Source organism: Ursus maritimus, unplaced genomic scaffold (assembly GCF_017311325.1).
Source record: "Ursus maritimus isolate PB19 unplaced genomic scaffold, ASM1731132v1 scaffold_8, whole genome shotgun sequence".
NCBI lineage: Eukaryota > Metazoa > Chordata > Mammalia > Carnivora > Ursidae > Ursus > Ursus maritimus.
The window spans coordinates 29,102,745-29,122,065 of record NW_024426996.1 but is presented as its reverse complement, the minus strand read 5'-3'; positions in this window follow the sequence as shown (position 1 = coordinate 29,122,065).

Here is a 19,321-nt window from a genome sequence, read left to right as displayed (position 1 = left end):
CTCTGAATCATTCAGTAAGTTATCTTTCTAGTCCAGTAAGTTATCTTTCTAGAAGTGATGTAGCCAATGGCTGAGACTACTAGAAACCCAAGTTGGCCTCAGTTAGCCTGGCATTCCTCTTTTCCCCATGAACTTTCAAGAGCTTTGCCTTTGCTTCTGCTTGCCTCCTATGTGGAGTAACAGAGTTTATGCTTTGCCTGTATATTAAAAGCTTATCTGTATTTAAGAGCCTCTTCAAAAATCTGCTCCACTTCAGTTAGGTCTACCCTGAGCATCATGTTGAAGTACGTATTTCGAGCTCCTTAAGGATAGGGACTGAGCCTTACTTTTCTCTATATTCTCCGACCACATGCTCAAGATGAGTTCAATGAAGGGATTGGATTGAAGTTGACTAAACCAGATTAAACTGATCATTTGTCAATACCACAATATGGGTTTCCATCTCTCCCAAGCACTTCTGGTTTGCCTTAGTCCTAGAAAAGAACTTGGCGTATGACTCACAAGGAAGGACAGGTCAGACATTGTGGGGAATAATTACTATTTAAGCAAAACCCAATTTCCATAAAACACCTTAAATAATGACCAAGCTTTGTGGTTAGTATTTCTATATCATCTGCATTTAAAATACATGATTTTCCTGGGCGCCTCGATGGCTCAGTCGTTAAGCGTCAGCCTTCGTATCAGGTCATGATCCCAGGGTTCTGGGATCGAGCCCGGCATCAGGCTCCCTGCTCAGCGGGAAGCCTGCTTCTCCCTCTCCCACTGCCCCTGCTCGTGTTCCCTCTCTCAGCTGTGTCTCTCTGTCAAATAAATAAAATCTTGAAAAAAAAAAACACATGATTTTCCAACTGTGATTTGATCTATCCACTGCAAAGTGTTATTATTGTACAGAAAGTGACAAATGAAAATGAGGGGACATTAATTTCAAGAAACACATTATTTGGGGCTATTGCATGTCTATATGTTACAATATTAAAACAAAAGCATAAAGAAAGATACCATGATGAAGTAACAACCTAGTACCTTATGACATTGCTAATCCCCTAAAACAGTGCTTGGGATTTCAAGTATCAGTAAGTATTTATTCAATTTTTTTTTTAAAGATTTTATTTATTTATTTGACAGACAGAGAGACAGCCAGCGAGAGAGGGGACACAAGCAGGGGGAGTGGGAGAGGAAGAAGCAGGCTCCCAGCGGAGGAGCCCGATGTGGGACTCGATCCCAGAACGCCGGGATCACGCCCTGAGCCGAAGGCAGCCGCCTAATGACTGCGCCACCCAGGCGCCCCAGTATTTATTCAATTTTTATTATGTTTTTGGCACCAGCTTATTTCTTTAGCTTATTGAGTTGTGCCTGCTTGTCCTACCCACACAAATACTTTAGGTGCTTTCTTCTCTGTGGAAGACTCATAACAGCAGGCATTGGAGAGATCTTTAATCTTTCTTATACTTTGTCGAATAAGACTATAAAAATTCACAGGATGGAACTAAAATTTGTATATGTGTGCATGGATCATATATTTTCATTGCTTTTTTTAAAAAAAAGAAATACAAATTACTCCTTCTAAAATTACAAAGAACATATTTCTGTCCTGTTAACTGTTACACAAACATATCTATAAAGTGTCTAATAACATCGCCAGGTCCTTGGACTGAATTATGTGTGCATTCTTAAGTATGATAACTATGAATAGTTCTCATAGAGACGTTACAATTGCAAGGTGGGAGTCTAATTACCAGAAAACCGTTTCCATTTTCTCTTTACAGCACTAAGATAAAAAGTGAGAAGTTCATTGTTTTTACTATAAATGTTTTAATTTATATTCCACCTTGTTCTAGATTAGCTTAAGGTAACTTATAAGGAGAGATATAAATATAGATATAGAGAGGAATATACTTATGAATATATGATTAATACTCGGACTACATTAATTCCCATCTAGACATTTCCTTAAGTCAGGCCACAGAATCTGTAGCTTTCTAGCAGCCAACTCAAAAACAAAAATAAAAAACAAAGCAAAGAAGCAAACCCTGTTCAGTTACCTTTTTCATGACAATCATAGGATAAACACCGAGCAATTATTCAGTAACAATACTTTTCCTCATAAAAAATTACTATGTAATGTAATGAACTATATTCTCCACAATATTCCTAGCATTGAAACAAAAATTAGTTTTATAATACTCTTAGTGTTTCCTTCAATATTGGCAAATGGCATCAATTACTATTTAGTAAAAGCAGTTTGATGGTGTGGGGGAGGGGAGCAGTATGAATCATTCATACCAAGCTCTATGATAATTTTTAAAAATATCTGACAACACTTCCTTAACTATTATTGAAATGGCTCTGTAATGGGATTTTCACATTATAAGGTATCTAAAGATTACTGAAATTGTAGGCATAAAAACAGTATTACTTAGTACAGTAGTAAGTACAGTACTTAATACAGTAGTAAGTTTTTAATAAACATTGTGAATAAGCATTGTGACAGAAACCCCCCCACTCGTTTACTGTTAACTTAAGCAAAACCCGTAGCTTAACCATTCCTATATTTAACCAACCATAACACTCAAGTGATAATATCTTTCCTCCCACCTACTTTAAAAGGAAGTTGTGAAGATCACATACGAGGTCGTCAGACTTTGTTAAATACATGTATTATATTACTGGCAAGTATTAGTAGCAGCTCAACAGTAAGGAATGTCTCTGATCTCCACTGTGTGATGATCAAGGTATTTATTAAGCTCTCAGCCAGATATGGTGCAGAACAGGAAACTACAAACTGAGATTCAGGTTGACACTTTGCCTGACCTCTAGAAATGTATAAGCACAGAGAGATGCGGTACAACAAAATTTAAAGATACTATTAAGGATTTAGGTATGAGTTAATAGACTTACAAGCTGAGCTATTTTCAACCTTAATTCTGCTAATGTATTTGCTTTCTTTTCCTCAAACTCTTTCTACTTCAAGATAATAAATTGCCACGATCTGAGTAAGGAACTTTAAAAGGAACAGTTTCCCACGGAAATGTTGACAAGGATGCCTTTGCAGTTCGTCATAGGGAATTCTACACACTTAAAAATGTGTAAGAAAAATAAGAACAGGGAGTGTGTAAGTTGGTGGCAGCAGGTGCTATCAGAAGAAAAGTAGTTGAGAAACCTAAGCTTAGAGACACTTTCGAAGTTGCTAGTATATAGCATAGACTTTCAGAAACTTTTTGTAATGTTAGATGTCTTCCTAACACGTCTCTCTCATGACTTTGTTTAGATGCCTCCTGCGAGAATTGGCATGATGGGGCAGAAACAGCTCTGAACTGTAAGACCAGCGACCTGCATCTTAGCCCTAAAGGTTTTTGCTTAAGGATTAAGTCCTTTCATGTAAGTCTGAAGTTTCTCAGATGAGAAACCTGAAAGCATATTCCACATGACATAAGTTCCGCATCCCTTAACCCCCAACTTGTGTGATGGTGAGTGTGCTCTCATGTTCTTCATCTGTTAAAAAACGATGAGGACTTTAATTGATCTAGACGCTCTTTAATTTCCACCAAAGTTAGTGTTCCATGCCTCACATAACTTAAAAATGCTTAATATTTTATCATTAAAATTCAGCATTTACTAAACAATTAGCTTTAACATAATTTTTCCAATGCGCCATTTTTCTGGTTGCCACATGCCAGATAACTGAAACAAAGTAAGGAACTGCAAGTGATTTTAAATAATCCAAGTTTCATATGAGGAAGTCACAAACTTTATTACTTACCTCCTAAGCCAGTTTTAAAAATCCCTAGATCCATGAAATTTCATTTTATGTAAAACAGTGATGGCCCTTAAAATTGGAATGTGTCAGTTGAAAGATACACTAAGACTCTATGGTGTTCTCCAGATTGCTGTTTTCCTGGCAAACACCGTAAGCCACACACAAAGAATCCCCCCAATAATCTAGAAATCCCTTTTTATAACAAAACGCTATCTGAATTAATTTATCAATGAAGGGCAATTGGAAAATGCATGGGTTCTGTTAATGTTTAAATTATTCTTCCAGAAGTGAGATTTTTTGATTAATGAATTTCCTGCCCCAGTGGCTGACCTGTAATATATGGAAGTATTGAGTCTTAACTTTTGAATGGAACATGAAACTAATACCATAAAATTATAAGGTATTATTTTATCCAAAAGAATAAAATATTTTCAGTTACCAATGCCCGTGGCCTTAATTCATATTTACATGCTGATGGCTACCAGATCCATAATTGCAGCTCAGTTCATTTGGCTGATCTTCAGACCCATATATCTACTGCCTACTGTCCATCACAATAGGATATACCTCTCGTCATTCAAACTTAACATGTCTGTGGTAGATGCTTATAGGTGCCTACCCCAAATATTTTTTCTTAATAATATAATCTTTGATATTTGGTTGAGCACAAGGCCATCTTGGAAAATAAAATAGTGTCCCTTGTACATAGGAGTCACCACGTGAATAAGTTCTGACTGATGTAGTCTTTATTCCAGGGGGGTAGAATCCTGATGGGCATTTCATAGCTAGAATGCATATGTGGTAGCTGGAGTTCAGACCATCATTTTGGACCATGATTTGGAGGACATATATTCATTGCTGGTGGGACAGCACAATAGTAGAAGCCTAGAATTACTTTGTGAGTCTCCCTACGGGCCTATCTGCCTGCCTCCGGACTTGTTTACACTAATTCCATTTTTTATAAGCCACTGTTACCCTGAATTTCTTGTCCCTCATATATAGCTAAATCTGATGCTATTACAATGTGCAAAACAGATTAGTTGCAATCAAGGTAAATTGACACTTTTATGTAATTATCTTTGGGGAAAAATTATCTTTGGGAAACTAATTTTTTATAGTTTCTTTATATGGGAAAGATGATAAAATATTTTTACTTAATATTCTCTAGCAGCTGATTTTAAGATACTCTTGACTATACTCTATGACTTTAAGCAAATGACTTCCATTTCTTACTTAGTGGATAAAGGTCTGGGCTTTGGCATCAAACAGTTTGGATTTAGTCCTGGCTCTGCCTCTCATTCACTAGGTGGCTCTGAAATTACTCACTCTCTCTGATTCTACATTTCCCCACCTATAAATGGGGCTAATGATAGCACCTAAGTATAGGGTTCTTCTGAGGGTTAAATGAAATAACACCCATAGAGCAATTGGCATCAGGCCAGGCACGCAGTCAATGCTCAGCAAATGTTGCCTGTTGTCACGATTTCCTCCTTCATAATGAGAAATTAATTTGTTCTCAAAGTGGGTTGAAAAATCCCTCAAACTGCTTCCTGTGTGCCTAAGGGGATAAGAAGATAGAGCAATGAGGCTCCCAAGTTTAGTGCCACTTCACCCAGAGCAACTCTGCTCCATGTGTCAAGGGTTTGCATTAGGCCTATGCGTAAAATGGAATTCAACTGAGAAAGATAGTATGTTCCAACTCCAGCTCCACCAATCACTTACTCAGAGATTTAGAAATCTCCGTCTTCCTAATCTTTGGTTTCCCTACCTGTAAATTCATGGTAATATTAAAATTATCTACATTATAGTCTTGTTGATAAATACCAAATAAGAAAATAAGTGATGGAATCATCTATACAGAATATATACTTGCTTTTTCCTACTATATGTACCCTGTCTGGATTTTGCTAAATGCAGCCTGACATGTCAGCTTTTAAAATGAACAACTAATTTTTAAAAGGCCATATATTTCTGTACATATTCAAATGTAACAGTGGTAACAATAACAATAGTATCTCCTGAGTCACGTAGACACCTGTGTTAATTTAACTCTTCTCTTGACAGTATTGGATAAGGTTTACAGGTGAACAGGAAGAACAGATTCTATCTCCAGTGTTGACTGACTCACCCATTCCTGTAACCACATGCAAATTACCTAATCTTTGAAGGTTGTATCCCCTACTTTATAGAACACAGATAGCAATGCTTCCTGTCTACCAGCCTTGGAGGTCTACTGTGAAGACTATCCATTGAATAATAGCATTGTTCCTTGTAAAGATAACTTTTATATCTTTTGACACAATGAGACAGTTAAGTCATCCTAGCAGTAGAACCACCAAAGTGGATACAGGAGACATGAGGATGGTACACCACCTAGTTAAGAACATAGGTTTCGAGCCAGATGGACATAGATTAATTCCCAGTTCTGCCATGTATTACCTCTGAGCAAATAATGTTATCATCTGAACCTCAATTTCCTCGTCTATTAAATGGGTATAATAATATAACATTAGGTTGTTTTAAAGATTAAACACTCATGATGTTTTAGAACAGTAGTTGGCACATAGAACAGGCAAAACAAATGACGGCAATTATTATTTTGTTCTGCACTGACTCACAGTTTGACTTTAAACAAAGTGCTAAATTCTTCTGTATCTGCTTGTGCAGCTTTGAAAAAGAGATACCATCTGACATCTTCAGAAGAAAGATTGCAGGATAGAATTTAGTCATAATACATGGTACTTTGGATTCCCCTAAGCTTAGTTCTATTATCTCAGAATTACTATTCTAAAAATCTCACGAATTGCCCAACCAAGCAGACCGTGTATATAAGTGAGAGAAGTTTTCGCTTGCAGATTTTGGCATGACTTGGTGTCTCGACGCCCATTTTTTTTCCCTCAACCTCGTAAAACTTCCCTGTTCTCTAATCCACTCAATTCAAGCATACTAAGTTATGCTTGAAACTGTGAGAGCATTCTTCCTAATTCTCACCCACCACCTTCGATGAAAATGTGTCTGAAGGAGTGTGTTTTGAGAAGATCTTTGTGCAGGTTCTCTAAAACCTAATTCTGACCAAGCCGTGAAAGGCAGCCAGAGTACCCATTTCACCACCTTCCGTCTTAGAGACCTGCTCCACAGGTGCCCAGCTCACCTCATTCTCAAGCACTAAAGTCACCAGGCATACTCTGAATCTCAATGCTGATACGGAAGCACATGATGTTGCCTTTTCTTCTTGAATGTTTCTATTTATTCCTTCCTTGCATCGAAGCAAGGACATATTTTTGGAGGAAAGCAGACAACAATGAGAAAATAACAATAAGGTCCACTGGGACAGTTACAGTTACTACAGACTGATGAATTCCTTCCATGAGAAGCTGCGCTAAGTGAACTTGATTTTCACGCAATAGCAAATGTGGTAATCCTTTTTAGAAAACAGTGATGATGCAATTGAGGTGCTATAATCTCAGTCACTGATCACCTTTGAGATAGTGTAGAGAAGTTAGGTCACATTTTCACCTTGTTTAAATACAAAGACAGTTGGAAGAAAATTTTAAAAGAGCAGTCCATGCCTTCTTTAAAATGTTTTTAAAAACCTATCAACGAAAGTAAAATTATACCACCACCCTTCCTCCTTCAGCGTGTTTGTACATTATTTCATAGCAATCTGTATGTGATCTGTTTCTTTGCCTAAACACTGTACGGTCAGCTATGCCTATACACACATGCGCATTTTCTCCAGGTGTGTGTGTGTGTGTGTGTGTGTGTGTGTGTGTTTTCCTTTTCTCGGTCAGAATGCAAACTTTCCAAAGACTCTTCCTTTAGCTTCCCACACATGATAGACAATGTGTTCTGGTAGCAAGAGCCAGGAAGACCAAGATCAGATTCTAGATCCAACACTTACTGACGAGGGACAGCCTGAGCTGCACTGATTTCATCTTTTAAAGGCGCGATCACAGTAAGTGTTTCGCAAGGTATTTCAAAAATTAAATGAGATGGCATTTTACAAAATGTACAGTACATAAAAGGTGCTCAACAGGTAGTTTTCTTCCACACAGAATTTAATATACAATGAGAACTCACTAAAAGTTGTTACATGGACCAGGACTGATCGTAGCTGAAGAAGTGAGGCCCTATCAAAACTTGGAGCAGGATACCCTAGCAGCTCTGGGCCTAAACCTCAATATGGTGACCCTTCAGTGTCACTACTGACTGACTTCAAGTGGGGGTGGGGAGGGGGAATATGCTTGATTGGTTTTATGTTAAGGTTTCCCCTTAAACAGATTTTTAATCTAAATCAAGTCTCTCCCTGTTAGACGTCAACTCCCCAAATCACGTTTTAGCCTCCCTTCAGTTTCCCATACCTCCTGAAATTCTCCTCTCTTCCTTAATCATCACGACACTGCATAAATGAATGCTCTTCTCCCTTGGAGGGAAAGGTGACTAGGGAGAGATCACCACCGATGAAGATATATTTATACCAATTTAAATAAAACAAAGGGCAACCTCTTTTAAAAGCTGACCTATTTCATTTCTGCTTTAATTCCTTTCTGTCTTACACATTCCTTTCTTTTTTATGGCTTCACACTGCTATCAGTTCTTCTCGACCTTTAGTGCGACTAAGAATTATCTGTGTAACTTTTAAAAATATGATTCCCATGCCTCACCCAGAGATTCATGAGAATTTCTGGGATGAGAACTAAACTTTTCTTTTTTTTTTTTTTTTTAAGATTTTATTTATTTATGTGACAGAGAGACAGCCAGCGAGAGAGGGAACACAAGCAGGAGGAGTGGGAGAGGAAGAAGCAGGCTCATAGCAGAAGAGCCTGATGTGGAGCTCGATCCCAGATCGCCAGGATCACGCCCTGAGCCGAAGGCAGACGCTTAACCGCTATGCCACCCAGGCGCCCCTAAACTTTTCTATTTTTAATAAGCACCCAGTGAATCTAATGGAGGGGGTCCAAGGGCCACACACAGACTGAGATGTAGCTCTGACCCTACTGAGTAAAAATTAAAGTCATCTTTTTTTTTTATTTGAATATTACTCATTTCATCTTTGTGTATCTAAATTTGTGTAGATATTGTCTATAAATTCAGTCTGCTCATCCTTAATTCTTGTCAGTTGTTGCTGGTGACTACCGTTAGCATATATACCCATCACCAATAAATATTTATTTAATAAATATATTCTCTTCCCAATGTCTTCCTATAAACTTATTCCTGATAGTTTTCTTTAACCTTCTGCTCTCTGTATTTTTATAAAACCCATGAGTTACTCTCTTCATGCTGAAAGAAGACTAAAAAATAAGACTTTGGGGAAAATGGTAGCATACGAAGAATAATAATTACCTGGTCCAAATTTCTTCTTACCTTTAAATTCTAAAATGGTGGTTCTCATGTAGAACAAGTGAAGCGAGGGAGAGGGCTCTTAGAAATTTGGCTAAAGAGGAAGGAGTGTACCATTTGATAACCCGCCTCCGTGTTTCTTATATGCCATCCCAGTTATGAACAATGTCCTTAAAAAGAAATTGTCTACATATTTCAATGACACTTCTTTCTTCAAAGCATTCTGGTTGTGTGCACTTGGTCCTGCAAATGTGCATAGTAAATTTAATCCCTTTCCAGTCTAGCCCATTCTCTTAATATCTCCTAGGTTGACAAACATAGATATGCTCCACTTTTTATACAGTTTTAGATCAGGAAGGAGTTTTTTGTTTGTTTATTTTTTTCTTTGAGAGATATCTTCCTCTACTCTGAAGTAGGACCAAAATATAGGTACATTTTTTGCTTCAAATTAGAGAGTACACTCAGAAAAATGCATTCCAATACTCCCACATAATAACTACTCTACACAAATTCTAGACTCACTCATATCTAGCATAGACAAAGCCTGAAATCCATTTAGTATCTTGAGTTTGATAGAGATTATATGTTTAAATAAAACCACTCTTTTCCCTATAGTACTATTCTTAAAGATAATGTAGTAAAAAGAGTAGGACAGAAAAATCATCATGGATTATGGAGAAGTACTCACAAAAGGCAGGGAGCCTTGAGAAGTCTGACTAAATTGGTTATGTCTGTAGCTTTTAGTTGCTTTATTAACGTGTACAGAAGAGTATTAAACTTTTCATAACAAGTATGGAACTTTCTATCAGTGACAGAGCCTGAGTGTTTTTCCCTATTAAGATTACCCTGGAAGTTTTACATTTTCCAAACTGTTCTCTTCTCAAACCAGAAGTTATTAAAAAATGTATGCCAAAATATGAATTTGAGAAAATAGAATTTTATTGTGAAGACAAAATTCTTTTTCAGAGCCCAAACTAGTACATGGAAACCTTATTACTGTTTAGTTTCTAACTTTGAATGAAAACAACCTCAAAATAATTATGACTTATCTGTTAGAGAAGTGATTGTGGCCAGGCACATCATTGGATTTATTTCTAAATCAACTATAATAATTTAATCATACTATCTTCTTAATTTCTTACTCTTTCAAAACATCTATGGTTTTTATAATTTAACTATTTAAACAGAAACGAATGTAATTTTGATCTGCATGACCTCACATTAATTTTTTTCTCATGTATACCTCTGAAAATAAGAGTATTTTCCCAATAAAACAAAGCCCAAGCTAAAAACAAGTTCTATTCTTGAAACTAATTAACTTGCTAACTAAAAGACAGCTGTCAAAACTGATGTGCTTTTATCTTTTGCTGAACTCATCTGCAAGTATATAGAAAAATATTTTAAGATAAAACCAAAGATGACAGGGAACACTAATATAGAAAAAAGAGAGATGTATTTCTTAACATAATTTCATGTTAAATATCAAAAGTATGTTTCTATATTAAACAAATAGTAAATTAGAGATCTACACATTCCCTGGTATGGTTCATGCCATTTTAAACTACAAGTAAACTTAAGACAAAAGAAAAAGGAACTCACCGATACATTGCTGACCAGCAGAGAAGAGTCCTGTGGAGACCAAGGTCTGCAGTCAACTGTGTGCATCCAGGCTATATCAGCAATGTCATGGGCTGGATTAAGGTGAGGAAAGAAGTCAGTAATGATCTAAATAGAACCAGTCTGACAGGTCTTGACTAGTGTGGTGGGAACTGTGTGTGTGACTAGTAAGACAAAGTCAAATTTTATACGGAGTGGGAGAACATAAATAATTTATAAACACTTTCTAGGAGTGGGAACTTAGAAGCTATTGCCTTAAGATTATACTAGCTTAAAAGTGTTCATGTAAACCAGAATTTGTATAAAGTCAGATGGTTAAATCTAGAAAGAAATTTTAAAAATCATATCACTTAGCTTCCTCATGTTTTCAGTGAAGAAACATGTTAAATGTTAAATGACAGTCAAAATCATATAGTTTATGACCCACCAAACCAGGAGTAATACCTATTTTTTTTTAAATTTATCTAACATGCTTTCTACTCTACCCTGCATATAATGAAAGTTTTCCTTTGGTATTGACTATAAGTCGGCAGTTGAAAATACAATAAAGACTAGAAAAGTATTAATATAATTAAAAAAATTTTAAAAAAGAAACGTATTAATATCTTAAAATTTTGTGACATAATTCTTCTAGAAAAGTCAAGTCGTTTATAAATATTAACCCCCAATTGAGGCAGTATATTTCTTTCATTATACTGGAGACAAGCACATCAGCCAACACTGAGTCATTACTGTCTTACTTCCGAAGTGTAAGTAGTGTATTTAAAAAATGTATGTTCATACATGTATATGCAGATATCTGTGTATTTGTGTCAGGCATAATCCTCAAATCACCATCCTTAATCCCCATAAATGATATTAGTTATTTCTCCTCTGGGCTTTTATGGTATCATAACCCTTACTGCACTGAGCTAGAATTTTTTGTTTCCTTGTATCTCAACTCTACTAGACTGAATTCTTAACAGATAGTAACTCTATTCTTAGTACATATGGGACTGCAAAAATATGCATGGAAAGAGAACAAGAAGGAAAGACGACGAGGATATGTGGGACCAGTTCTAAAAACCACCATAAAGAAGACAGATTGGTACTACTATCTATTCATTCATTCACTCATTCATTCATTCATTTTTTGGCACTGTTGAATATTACCACACATCCATTTAGCCAATGGCTCATCTAAACAGATGCAGAAGTTGGGATCCATGGTGAGTGTGCAATTAGGCTACTAAGAATTAGAATCACACTCTGGAAGTAACCAAGAAACCTGTATGTTGGGACACACTGTTCTTGGGAGTAGAGAGAGCATCAAACGTACCCTTTTTGTTCTGGCCAATAGATTACTTAACACTGAAGAATAAATAGCATGTACATTTACTTGAAGTTATTAAACATATAGTATCAGGTTTCTGTCTACTCACTTGAAAGTACAATTTAGCCAAAAATAAAGAGGCAACAATAGTGAAGTAAAAACTTCCAGGTTATGAGATTAAATTGTTCCTATTATACAGCCTTTAAAAAGGGAAAGCCTCGGGGCGCCTGGGTGGCACAGCGGTTAAGCGTCTGCCTTCGGCTCAGGGCGTGATCCCGGCGTTCTGGGATCGAGCCCCACATCAGGCTCCGCGGCTGGGAGCCTGCTTCTTCCCCTCCCACTCCCCCTGCTTGTGTTCCCTCTCTCACTGGCTGTCTCTATCTCTGTCAAATAAATAAATAAAATCTTTAAAAAAAAAAAGAAAAAAAAAGGGAAAGCCTCACTAATAAAATGTTAATACTGGCTTAATAATGCTATATTCTATTTTATCTCATATTTGATGAAAATATTGATTATACTCTTGCTTTCAAGGAAAAACAGATCTTCAGTGCAACTTTGGGTCAAAACCTGGCCAGACTCATTTTAACAGACCCTCATAACTTTTTTCTTTACTAAAATCCAGATTCCAAACTCAAATAAATTCTTTATATGCTCCTATGGTTGTGTATACTTACGGTTACGTACACCTAAAGATGTAGATGCAGAAAATGAGAGGGCTTTTATGACTTTTTAAAAACCTTAGGGATATGTGCTAGAACTATAGAAAACCAGAGATTGAGGATATGCAAATAGAGGACAAGTGGATGTCAACCAAAAGATAATCGATCCTAAGTACATCTTTCCTATGTTAATGGCCTTCATTCAGGCTACTCAAAGAGCATTTGTGTGTGTTATCAAATTTCATGATATTGCTTTTACTTTAGTAGACATTTGAAGACTAGAGAAAGATGGAGGAATCAAACATTAGACTAAATTATCCACCAAATGGAGCATTTCATGTATTTAGGTATTTCTTTACCAGTTATTCTTAGAGTTGTAGGATACAAAAAAGAAGTCAATCATTTTTAAGTTTATTGATCTCTAAGAGGAAAAAAAGGATTTTAGAGCAAAAATTTGTGTTTCATGCAAATATTCATTTTCTTGATTGCTGTTTTTCTAAAATCATAAATTTTATTTTGTCATCCTTTTGCCTTAAACTGTGCTGTAAAGAAAATGTATTCAAAGAGTTATCCTCCTCTTTGTGACTGAGATCAGGGCAGTCTGTCTTCCATGTGTCTTTCCGTGCAATGTGGAAGCAGAGTCAGGAGGAATATATTTGTGGACTTGAATCTCTTGGAAACCCACAGTAGATACGTTACATTGCATAACTAGTAAAATAACAAGGTGACCACAGGCATTTTTACTAGCCAACAAACTATTCCACAGTCCGTCCTATACTTAGCAACGTCATAGCAATGAGGCATCTGATGGCCATAAGCATGAGTATGCTAAAGAATATAGCGCCAGTGTGCCTAGTCATGCATGATGTTTATCATTGTTTAAATATCCCCTAGCTTGAATCAAGTTCTTTTATGCCTGGTAATATATAGATGCTTATGCATAATAACAGAATTAATTTATGGAAGCCCTCAAAGTTATACCTAGGTTATGTCTCTGTAATACTAAAACAATCCTTTTATTGGTCAGTTTATTGGGTTGTGCATTACAGGCTGACCAATGTTAAACCAGTGAAGGAGCGAGTTATCAGAGTAGACACTGCTATTGTCATTTGTGGCTCCATTTCCTGCTATCATGTATTGTTTTGAAGGTACTCATGCACCTTAATTTGTTCAAGCTGAGAAAACAAAGAGCATCAATGTAACTAACCTTTGGACTCTATCCAGTAAGAAGAGATAATGTAAGAATACTGCTGGAGAACCAGTCATCACTGACTCTCCTTTCCTCTGTCTGATTTTCTTGGCCAAAATGTGATTTATTTTTCACTAACCTATTGGTACCTGTCTCTGAAACCCTTCCTTTTGCCCCTATAAGCCTTTTCTATTGAGTGTCATCATGCTGTGGTCATTTCTCAGCCCATCTCATCCACTACTTTTTCAATGGAGAAGACTACAGCAGCTAGCCCAGCTTTGTCAACCCGGTATCGCACTCAGTAGGGTTCGTGGTATTGCTGCGAGGCTGCGCCACAGGCGGAGGAAGAGGCAGATGGCTTCCTCACTCTCAGCTGGTTGGAGAGTGCCACTCCCACTCTGAACACCTGGCCTTTCTCTGCAAAGAGTGTACTGTACTTGAAGCAAAGCAGTCAAACACAAATGCCATAGATGGAACTGTTTGCCAAAGAAATTTCTGGTCCTTCCCTTTCCCTTAACTGCATCAGGGAAGAATCCTCATCTCTAACTTGGCTTCTACACGGTTTTTTGAAGTGTTTTTGAGTAAGGGGACTGGGACAAGAAATCTATCATGTAGTTAAGTATGCAAGAAATCTTATTAATCCAGTTTTGTTCAACAGTTGCTTATCCAGATGATTTTTTTAAAGTCAAGTTTAGTTTCACAAAATCCTTTTTTTTCTTCAATTACTTAAATAGGAGAGAATTTTGTATAACTATTTTTATAACAAATTCAAAGACGCCTGAGAGCATAACTTTGAAGCTAAGGTTGGTGACAGATATTCTAGGAGATATGTTTATGTGATCAAGAATGTATACTTCCACTGGTCTAGCTTGATCCACAGTAGAACTCTAAGTACCTAGTTAGAGGTACCCGTGTTCCCCAGATGAACGTTCTGAAACACCACTCCTCTCAGAAGACCTTTAAATGAACACAATAGGAAATAGTCTGAGTTCATAGCCTTGACAAAGGCCTGGGGAGTTAGTATTATATGTTGCTGATTGAGAGAAGATCACATTTACTTTGTTAAACCAAGAAGGCAGTTGACAGAATCAATACTCTATCAAAACTGAGGAGTTGGGAGCACATGGGTGGCTCAGTCAGTTAGGGGATCAAATCCATTTCAGCTCAGGTTGTGAGATCAAGCCCCACATCAGGCTCCACACTGGGCATGGAGTGTGCTTGAGATTCTCTCTTTTCCCTTCTGTCTTCCCCTCCCCCCACTTTCTTGCTCTTTCTCTCTCTCTCATAAATAAATAAACAAACAAACAAACAAGTAAAATCTTTAAAAGAACTGAGGAGCTGGATGAAATTTTACATCTCAATTTTTAAAAAATTCCTTGAGATTATGATTTTATTTATTTATTTATTTATTTTTAAAGATTTTATTTATTTATTTGATAGAGAGAGAGAGACAGCCAGCGAGAGAGGAAACACAAGCAGGGGAAGTGGGAGAGGAAGAAGCAGGCTCCCAGAGGAGCAGGGAGCCCGATGTGGGGCTCAATCCCAGGACCCCGGGATCACGCCCCGGGCTGAAGGCAGACGCTTAACAACTGAGCCACCCAGGCGCCCCGAGATTATGATTTTAGATAAGAGCATTTGACTCCTTAGTAAATCCAGTGTGGTTTGTATTATGTTTTATTGCTTGGCTTCTTCTGTAATGTATCTCAACAGGAGCATAAATGCAAAATAGTTTTATTTTTACTTCAAGCAAAGCTTCCAACCATAATGTGTTGAATCTCCTGTTTGAAACCCTTCATAAAATCTTGGCACATTACATCATTATCTACTAATTTCAGTTATTAGAATTTTTGTCTAGTTTAAAACTTCAATTGTGAATCTGATGTAAATAAGATCACCTTCTTTCCCCCTCAACAGAAGCTTAAATTGTAGCGTTGACTGCTTAGGGTAGAGAAGTTGGAGGGTCTGGCTCCTTTCTCCTCACTACTTAGTTCCTCTAGTTTTGGGATCAGAGATGGAAGATAGGGGTAAGAAATCTCACATAACCAGCCATGTTTTGATGTGCAACAGTGTCCCAGGTCTTTCTGTGGTTCAATCCAGTTTTGTCTATGGCTACTGGTTTCTACTATTGAGAGCTCTGTGCTGGTGATATGCTTGGTTTTCTTTGGATGGTGTTCAGCTTTACCCTAGCTCTCTGTCATTGAGGAATTCATCAGGGAGAATCAAACATGTCCATTTTGGGCTCTGACACCAGTTCTGCCCCTAACTCCTTCTCTTGCTGCAGATTTCCTTAACTTAGAAGCTATCTTGCCTCTTTCCTTTCCTCCGTGTTGCTCTGCATATAGCTATGGTAAACACTGAGATCGCTTTCTGAACCTTCAAGAGCCACAGAATACCAGGGTTAGGTAGAGGGGGCTATTTATTCCCTGTCAGTAACAAATTATTCTAGACTGCAGTTCCTTCCTACTCTGTTATTGTGAGCTACTCCAGTGACCTCTTCAAAAATCTATGACTAGGGGCGCCTGGGTGGCACAGCGGTTAAGCGCCTGCCTTCGGCTCAGGGCGTGATCCCGGCGTTATGGGATCGAGCCCCACATCAGGCTCCTCTGCTGGGAGCCTGCTCTTCCTCTCCCACTCTCCCTGCTTGTGTTCCCTCTCTCGCTGGCTGTCTCTATCTCTGTCAAATAAATAAATAAAATCTTTAAAAAAAAAAAAAAAAAAACAAAAATCTATGACTAAAGCCATGTTTGGTTCACCAGTGCCTCTTCAACTTCAGGTAACAAGTGCTTAACTTCTCCAAGAAAACTCTTACCACAGGACTCTGCCATAGCAGCTCCAGGTACACTCATGTGTTCAGCAGCTTATCATCCCTCCAGCTGAGGAAGGAGAGACCAATCTTTCCTCTGGCACACACACACACACACACACACACACACGTGATCCTTACACATGATTCTCCCAATGGACTGCCATCATTTGGCTTCAGGAAGAGAAAAAATAATCTCTTTTTCCCTGGGGAAGAGGAATAACCTTTTCCTATGAACACTGTGCTCTCCAGGAATATGCCGTCTTTCACACTCTTTTCCCTAGTTTTCTCTTTATACATATTGACAGCTGCGTGCCTACTCTTGGCAGGGTACAGGGTCTGGCCCCAATTTTTGGCATCTCTTCAGAGTTTCTTGTAGGAAGGGTATTATTTAGCTCTTCTTTCCAGTTATGAACAACAGAAAAAGTCCTTCTATTCACTATCCTAAAGACTTTCTTAGAAATATATCTAATTATGGTCCCTAGTGACCATAAGATTTTATACTTCCTGGAGTATTTTTTATTTCTTTATTTTATTTTTTATAGGCACAATATATGTATTTTTTTAAAAGATTTTATTTATTTATTTGACAGAGATAGAGACAGCCAGCGAGAGAGGGGACACAAGCAGGGGGAGTGGAAGAGGAAGAAGCAGGCTCATAGCGGAGGAGCCTGATGCGGGGGTCGATCCCACACTCTGGGATCACGCCCTGTGTTGAAGGCAGACGCTTAACCGCTGTGCCACCCAGGCGCCCCCAATATATGTATTTTTTATTTTATTTTATTTTTTTTAAATATTTTATTTATTTATTCGACAGAGATAGAGACAGCCAGCGAGAGAGGGAACACAAGCAGGGGGAGTGGGAGAGGAAGAAGCAGGCTCATAGCGGAAGAGCCTGATGTGGGGCTCGATCCCATAACACCGGGATCACGCCCTGAGCCGAAGGCAGACGCCCAACCGCTATGCCACCCAGGCGCCCCACCAATATATGTATTTTTTAATTTAAATTTTAGGTGGCTAACATACAGTGCAATATTGGTTTTTGGAGTAGAATTCAGTGATTTATCACTTACATACAACACCCAGCGCTCATCACAAGTGCCCTCCTTAATACCCATCACCCATCAAGCCCATCCCCTGCCCACCTCCCTCTATCAATCCTCAGTTTGTTGTCTATCATTAAGAGTCTCTATGGCTTTTCCCTCTCCCTTTTTTCTCTTCCTCCTTCCCATATGTTCATCTGTTTTCTTTCTTAAATTCCACATATGAGTGAGATATATGGTATTTGTCTTTCTCTGACTGACTTATCTCACTTAGCATAATGCACTGAAACTCCATCCATGTCGTAGCAAATGCCAAGATTTCATTCTTTTTGATGGTTGAGTAATATTCCAGCGTGTGTGTGTGTGTGTGTGTGTGTGTGTGTGTGTGTGTGTAGCACATCTTCTTTATCATCAGCCCATGAACATTTGGACTCTCTCCATAGTTTAGCTATTGTTGATAATGCTGCTATAAACATCGGGGTGCATGTCTCCCTTTGAATCCGTATTTTTATATCCTTTGGATAAATAACTAGTAGTTCAATTGTTGGATTGTAGGGTAGTTCAGTTTTTAACATTTTGAGGAACCTCCATACTGTTCTCCAGAGTGGTTGCACCAGTTTGCATTCCCACCACCAGTGCAAGACGGTTCCCCTTTCCCTGCATCCTCACCAATACCTGTTGTTTCTTGCGTTGTTAATTTTAGCCATCCTGACAGGCGTGAGATGGTATCTCATTGTGGTTTTGATGTGTATTTCCTGGGTGATGAGTGATGTTGAGCATCTTTTCATGTGTCTGTTAGTTATCTGGATGTCTTGTTGGGAAAAATGTATATTCATGTTTTAGGCCCTTTTCTTAACAGGGTTATTTGTTTTTTGGGTGTTGAGTTTGGTAAGTTCTTTGTAGATTTTGGATACCAACCCTTTATCTGATATGTCATTTGCAAATATCTTCTCCCATTCCATAGGCTGCCTTTTAGTTTTGTTGATTGTTTGTTTTGCTATGCAGAGGCTTTTTATCTTGATGAAGTCCTAACAGTTCATTTTTGCTTTTGTTTCCCTTGCCTGTGGTAATGTGTCTAGTAAGAAGTTGCTGTGGCCAAAGTCAAAGAGGTTCTGCTTGTGCTCTCCTCTAGGATTTTGGTGGTTTCTTCTCTCACATTTTTCATCCATTTTGAATTTATTTTTGTATATGATGTGAGAAAGTGTTCCAGTTTCGTTCTTCTGCATGTGGCTGTCCAGTTTTCCCAACACCATTTGTTGGAGACTGTCTTTTTTCTGTTGGATATTCTTTCCTGCTTTGTCAAAGATTAGTTGACCATATAGTTGTGAGTCCGTTTCCGGGTTCTCTATTCAGTTCCATTGATCTGTGTCTGTTTTTGTGTCAGTACCATACTGCCTTGATCACTACAGCTTTGTAATACAGCTTGAAATCCAGAATTGTGATGCTTCCAGTTTTGTTTTTCTTCTTCAGAATTGCTTTGGCTATTCATGGTCTTTTGTGGTTCCATACAAATTTTAGGATTATTCTAGTTCTGTGCAAAATGCTGGTGGTATTTTGATAGGGATTGCATTAAATGTGTAGGTTGCTTTGGGTAATAT